This window comes from Narcine bancroftii, chromosome 3, assembly GCF_036971445.1.
Source record: "Narcine bancroftii isolate sNarBan1 chromosome 3, sNarBan1.hap1, whole genome shotgun sequence".
NCBI lineage: Eukaryota > Metazoa > Chordata > Chondrichthyes > Torpediniformes > Narcinidae > Narcine > Narcine bancroftii.
The window spans coordinates 77,284,736-77,292,433 of NC_091471.1; the positions used below are offsets into that span (position 1 = coordinate 77,284,736).

Here is a 7,698-nt window from a genome sequence, read left to right on the forward strand (position 1 = left end):
TAGAGGGGTCAGCAGCGGAAAGGATAAAGAACTTCAAATTCCTGGGTGTCAACATCCTGAAGATTTATTCTTGGGCTTCATGTTACTGCAATGATGAAGAAGGTTTGTCAACTTCTATACTTCATCAGGAGTTTGAGGAAATTTGGTAAGTCACCCAAGACTCATACAAATTTATACAGGTGTACTGTGGAGAGTATTTTGACTGGTTACATCTCTGTCGGCTACGGAGGTGCCAATGCACAGGCAGGAAGAGGCTACAGAGAGTTGTGAACAAGTCCAGTGCCAGAATGGGCATTAATCTTCACTCTATAAAATACATCTACAAGAGGCGGTGACTCAAGAATACAGCCTCTATTATCAAGGATCCTCACCACCCACTTCTCACTTTTGCCATCCAGAAGAAGGTACAGGAGTCTGAAGACTCCAATGGCATAAAACAGCTTCTTCCCCTTGGCTCTTATCAGATTTCTAAATGGACAATGAGCCACAGGCACTATCTCATTTTTTAATCTTATTTTTGCACTAATTTATTTATGTTTAAAAATGAGATTTATAGAATTTCTGCACCTGTAATGCTGCTGCAAAACAACAAATTTCGTGACACATGTTCATGACAATAAATTCTGATTCTGATGAGTGTTCTTGCAACTGTCCTTACAGTAGAGGGAGGGTTATAACTGAAACAGTTTGGCCTAGGAATTTCTTGTGGAAATTTCATGGCATTGCAAACATATGTTATACTCAAACCTTTGACAGCATCAATGAGGAGAGGAGGATGTAACTGTGAGATTTGATTGTCCACACATTGTGAACATCAAGTACAATGTACTCTTCTCTTCCTATCATCCAGAGATTCAAATTCTTTTTTTTAGGCAAAGCCGTGAATCACTTTCATTTCTTCCAATCTATTGTACAACATTTAGTGGTCACAGCATATTGTCCTCTACCTTTTAGAAAACAAAAGCATATCTGTGTTTCACAGAGAACATGCATTCAGTCCTTAGAAGCATCCCAAGCCTATCACTTTCATTCTCCATCCCAGCCCCATGCTGGCCTCTCTGTATGTGCCCTCCTGCATTGTTATATTGAGGCCTAATGCAAACTCATTTTCTGTCTGGCATGTTGCAGACATCTGGACTTAACAATGATTTCTCAGCATTAGTTAACGATGTCCCAGTCTGTATTAATCTCCCATCTTTGATATTGGTTCAATTGTTATTTTCCCCGTTACCTGGAAGCAGAGGACATGCCTAGCCTGACCTGATGCAAATGGGTTCCTGCTCTGTATTTCTCAACTCCTATATTCTTGTTTCTGTGTTCTTCTCTCTTTATGGCCACTTTTTAATTGATCCGATGTACTCATTAACCAGATTACCTTGTTTATGCTTATCTCCATAGTCAATCAGATTTTGCCTGAGTTCTGATGCAGGATCTTAACCCAAAAAGTTACCCATCCCTTTACCTTCACCGATGCTACTTGGCCTGTTGAATTCCTCCAACAGTTTGCTTAGTTCTCCCATTTCAGCCTATCAAAGAAATACTTTCTCCCCAGTACTCCTGCAACTTAACAAGCTTCTATTACGTTATTTCTAGTTCTGAAAATGGACCTTGGACCTGAAATTTTAACTCAATTGCTCTTCTCATTCATGCCACTTGACCAGCTGAGTATTTCCATTGTTTTCTGTTTTCATTGCCTCAGCTATTTGGGAAGGTGGCAAAATGATGAAAGTCTAATTTATATGGGATAAAAACACTTGCAAAAAATATAGTTGATTCAGAAAGTCTTTTGGGTCATTCTGAAAGTATTGGTACTTTAGAGTTCACATCGTGCATACGGATATTTTACAATGTGTGGCAATAAATTCATCATTATCATGAGATTGGTGGTTCATATATAGCCTTGTCAGCAGCACAAGTTGGAAGCTGAGTACATCTGTTACATCATTTATTCAGACTGTATTTATTCAATTAAGTGCTGTATGAATAAGAGAAGGAATGTGCCTTGCCTATAAAAACACTTCTTTCTATTTATAACTTAACCCTGCTTAAAGAGGATAGTTAGATTTCCAAAACAAAAGTAAACTTTCCAGTTAACGGTACAGTGGTGCACTAGTAAATGGACAAACGAGTTGGACTAAAAATCTAAACACACAAGTTAAAACCTCATCAAGGAGTGTGCAACTATAAATTTAGTTAAAATAATCTGGATATTAAAAATCATTTGCAAAATCAGGCAGTTACCAAATTGTCATCTGAATCACTAATGTCTGCTGGGGAGGAAATCTATTGCCTTTACTGGTTTGATCAATGTGACTTCAGACTCAGAGTGCTACAGTTAATTCTTAAATTCCTCATTAAAAAAAAGGAACAAGAAAAAAAAAATTGCCAATACTGGAATCTTGAGCAAACAATGAGCTGCTGGAGAAACTCAATGGGTCAGGCAGCATCCCATGGGTAGAAATGGTCAATCAATGAGACTAAAGTGGTATCAACTGTATCAAGGGGTGAAAGAAGCTAGGGAGGGCCGAAGAGATGATAGGGCATTGGCAGAAGGTGTGAAAGGTGAAGAGATAACTGGTAGGAGGGGAGATTAGAGAAAATAGTTGAAGAATATATGGAAACAGTGGAATCGTGTGGAGGCCGGGGGGAGCCTAAAATTAGATAAAACAATGTTCATGGAGTTGGATTTAAGGTTGCCCAAAGGGAATATGATGCATGTTGTGCACTTAGTAAGTTCTCCTCTTTAGCGATCAGTCTAAATATAGATTGGATAATGGAGGTTCATGTAACCTCTCCATCAAGCCTGAGATCAGAAGTGACTTCACCTGCCAATTAAAGATTAGATATGCCTACCTGTGAGGTTGATGTGTGATTGGTCCTTTAGGTTTCAATCATTTGTTAGATCTGCCAACAGGTGAAGCTGAAAAGCAATTGGGTCGAGCAGGTCATGTATTGAAAAGTCATACATTGAGCTTACCTGATCCTTTTTTGCTTCTGCATCAAGACCAGCACTGAAGTCTAGTCGGCAATGGGCCTGTCCTGGATTATGTGCCTTGGTTGATTATGGAAATCAGGTTCATTTAACATACTTGTTGGTTGCATTTAATTTACTGTTCATTAATGTGCTGTGCCTGTGGGTGGATGGGCATTGCATGTTTAACCCTTGTATTCCCAGTTGGGAGTTCAGAATGTTTAGCAACAATTAATTTGCACCCTATGTGTAGTTAATTGTATACTATTCCAGGTCTATATGAGTGTGTGAATTCTCTTGTGTGTAACCAAACCATTGTTTGTTGATAACATGTACCCAGCTTTGATTCTCTTTGAATCCATCAACCCTATTCTGAACACAACAATTGAGTACCACTTTATCAAACACCTCGAGTTTGCTGGTGGGTCTAAGCTTGTACTCTCAGAAGATAGTTGTTTCAATTCCTTTCACCATTCCTACATGGATATGTTTATCCTTGCCCTAATCAACTACCAGGGTGAGGCCAAGTGCAAATATAAGGAACAATGCTATTATATTCCTCCAGGAAAGCATTGACCGAGACACTATTTTCAGATTTTCAATGTTTTTCACAACCTAATCAATTTTGCAAAGTATTCTTCAAAAGCATTTAGGTACTGCATATAGTCACTGTGCAATGTAACAAAGAAATAGGCCCTTTGGCCAACTCTTAGGGACTAAATGTCAATTTTAATCAACAGAAACATGGATACAAATGGAACTAGTCTTCAAAGCAAAACTTTGCACAAGGAACTTCAATCACTAATTAGTTTAGAATGTAAAATCACAATTGCAAGAATAAGTACCCACTGTTTGAAGAAAGGTGGCTACTGGCTTGTAGCTGGAAACGGGCATAGTTTATATACTGACATGACTGAGACATTTTCGTATGCATTTGCCAAAGATAAGACCTGTTAATTATTTCAAACAAAACATCCAACATCTTCAGCTAAGTTATTTTACCCCATTATGACAGAGATTAAAACAAGTTCAAGACTAGGCTGGTTGTTATATTACATCATACTTAATCACAGGCAATTTGTTTTATTTACCAATAGTTAGGATATTGTGTACCAGGAGGTAAAACTGAAGTTAATAGGCATCAGCTATACATACCAAATACTTGGAATCGCTAGAGGTTAGTTACTCATGTTGTAAAACTTATTGCTTTGGAATTTCCTTTGGCAGTGTCATAGGGCACAGTTACTTCACAGCTTTCTTTCAAATAAGACATGAAAGGTGGAGAGACAGAAAAAGTCAGAATTGAATTAAAATTAATTACTTTTAAATTGTATAGTTTGTTATCACATGTATTGAGATGGGGTGAAAAACATTGTTTGTATGCTATCCAAGCAAGTTAAACTATACACAGTAATGTAAGAATAAAAATCAAAGTGCAGGGATAGTATTCCAATAAATCAAAAGTACAGGATGCAGTGTTAAAGAGAAAAGTATTTTAAACTGTGCTTCATCTTTTACTCATAGCAGGTCCATTTATAAATCTGATAGCAGCAGGAAAGAAACTGACCTTGAATCTGGCGGTGTACAACTTCAAATCTGTGTGTTATTTGTCCAATAGGAAGAGGTAGAAAAGAGTACTACTGAGGTGAGATGTGTCCTTTCATATGGGGCTGCTTTCTCGAGTCAGTGGGCCATATTATCAAAGTTGATGGAGAAGAGGATGGTTTGCATGATGGCCTGAACTGTGTTCAAAATTCGCTGCAGTTTTTTTGAAGTATTTGACAACGTCGTCCCATACTAAGGACTGATACAATCCAGCAGAATACTTCCAATGAATTGGGGATATTCACTGATATTCTACAATATAAGCACATGAAAATGAAAAAAAAAGCCCATCCCTGCATACAGCAAGTCTTGAACAATAAGAACAAGTTATTAGATGGCAAATAAAATTGATGCTAAAAAAGGTGTTAGACAATCATGGAAGGAGAGCTTGATCATTGAAAAAAGAAATTTCATAATTTTGTAATGTTAAACTTTTCACAAAAGGGTTAACTCCTGAAATGTCAAGCTATTCTCACTGAATGAGTATCCAGTTACACTTGAAAAATCTGAAACAACATCACTGGGAAAACAAAAGTAGCTTCCCAATTTGCATTGATGTTAAAATTGGTGAATATATCTTAATCATTTCCACAGTCAGGGTTAATAAATTTCACTAAGAGGATTTATGCTAGTCAATGAAAAATGCTGGAATCATTCATATATATAAAAAAAAATGAGAAATTGCCCCTGAAAATGTGAAAATATATTGTTCTTTTATTGCTTCCCAGTCTGAATCCTGGAACTCTTTGTCGAAGAATGCTACGCAATACAATTATCAAGAGATCTGCTGCAGTTCAAGGCGGCAGCTCACCACCATCTTCTGTGAGACAATTACCATGAGCAAAATACTGATCTTGCAAATGGCATCCACCTCATTTGAACAAATGAAAAAAATTGCAAATGGTTATAGTGTTTTATTCCCTCAGTACACTGTCTCAGAGACTTTTTGAAATCTGTCTGAGCCTTCTTAAAAAATGGTTTAATGTCCAATTGCTTCCCCTTATCAGAATATTGACATTATCCATGGCATTGTTTTGCCAGCTGCACTGAAGAGGATTTCATGGAACACCATGTCTACTTTACCCACAATGGTCTGTAACTGATTCACTGATATCACTGATATACACAACTGTATTCATAGTTCAATGCCAAGGCTCAGGAATTGTCAAAAGTGTATTCATGTGTACAATAATATTTATTTACACAGCTGTACTCCCATATACTGAATTGAGCAAGGACATTCATGTTAAGCAATTCTATCAAAACCAGTCTACCAACAAGTACAGGGGATTTGCTTTAGATGGCAAATAACTTTGTTAATCATATTCATGCACAAGGTATATTGGTCAATGTCAAATTATCACGTTTTCTTGGAGATTAGAATGCAATGTACACATGAAGAAAACGAGATAAGACACAAATCTCAAAACAGAAAAATGCCTTCCTGTTGACATCAAGTTATTGATAAACATTTAAATATTAATATGACATTCACAGCTTTTTGAAGGTTCTGCATAAAAATACTATTTGTTTCAAAGCTCATTGATATTTTGGTTGATTCATGAAGCACCTTTAATGTTGAGGCAAGACAAGCCTTTCTTGTTGTTTTGAACAAATAAAATTCAACAAGGTAATTTGTTGCTGTAGCTGAATTTGAGAAAGCGGCTTGAATCCACACAAATGTGTGGAGAAGGGCATATTTCAACTTTCTTCTTTATTGACAGCACAATTCCTGCAGATCCTTTTCAATTGTTTAAAGACCACATATATAATGTAGCAGGTGAAATTATGAATTTCCCATCTGATTAAAAATGGACAAAATTCTACCCATTTATTTGCCATAGCAACTGGCAAACACAAAGGCCAGAGACAGATCCAAAGAGCACTGTCTCTATAATCATCAGTGTGTAGCCCTCAAATCATGGATATACTCTTCCACTATCCCCATCTCTTCAGGGCCATAAGACTGCAACATAATTACATGCTCTGGACCACTCCACTTAAGTGCTGCAATAATACAGTTAGTACATGCGCTCTTCAATTCTGCTCATGAAATGTAAAAATAAGATGCAAGATAATAAGTCTATCAAGAGCCAGGAATGTAAGTCAACTAATTTATTTTTTGGCCATCTCAGCCTTTGTCGCTGCTTCTCTGCAGTATGATAGATTAATAGTGTGAGCTGTCCATTAAGATAATAACCCATTAGGGGGTCTCACAGTGATGTTAGAACTGGCAAAAAGAAATTATTTTTGGTTGCACACTCCAGGATGCCCATAAATTCTGGACTTGCTGCACTCCTTGACAGTAATAACTTACACTAGAATATTAGTATAGTTAATTTACACAAGATCATGCAATTTGCTTACCTCAGTGATCTTAATGATGATCTAAGCAATAATAGTCACCTTTTATAGTGGTTTCTGTCATGAAAAGTCAGAATAAATTATTGAAATAGTTCCTATCTCTTGGTGTCATCTAGTGGCTAGCTTGTCATACTACACAATGAAAACTTCCTTTGAATGCAATAAGAATATGTAATGCTTTTTTTAAAATCATGTAGTAAAATGTTATCCCACTGGTTAAGAGGCCTTTGGTTTAAAGCAGACTGAGAGTTTTGAGTTACGTGACAAACAAACCTCCCCAAGCCTTTCAACCTGTTCCTTTGGATGTTATTGCTTATTAGATCAAGACCCATCAATGTGAAGTTCAATGATCGAACACTGGTTTAAAGGTATTGTCTGATGCTCCATTTACGCTGACTGACTGGGCACAGCGAAGAACATTTTAGCCAATCCACAGTATTTCCTCATGGCTGACTGAGCAGCACTTAGGATATTCTGACAGATTGATTTAATACACTAACAATCTGATTGCAGATGTCACTGCTGGATACCAGAGAGAAGTTTTCCTATGACCCTTATATCACCTTCTAACCTGCACAGGACATACAGAAGCTGAAAACGGAATAAGGTGCCATGGATAATTGTATGTCTACTCATGAGTAGGATGCTGTTCAGATCAGTGTATTTCGAAATGCCTTACATTTTTCATATTGAATAAAAGTGTTTAAGCAAACATTCATTACACATGAGCAACCCTCAGTTGCCAACAATTGATATTC

At 37.0% G+C, this 7,698-nt stretch overlaps 1 long non-coding RNA gene across 1 annotated transcript; it reads left to right on the forward strand.

Annotated features, from left to right (window-relative positions):
• Nucleotides 1-4,048: 4,048 nt before the first annotated feature.
• LOC138756142 (uncharacterized) lies at nucleotides 4,049-5,480 on the forward strand. Its single transcript, XR_011352796.1, has 3 exons — nucleotides 4,049-4,148; nucleotides 4,496-4,616; nucleotides 5,305-5,480. It is a non-coding gene; the product is annotated as an uncharacterized lncRNA (long non-coding RNA).
• The last annotated feature ends 2,218 nt before the right edge of the window (nucleotides 5,481-7,698 follow it).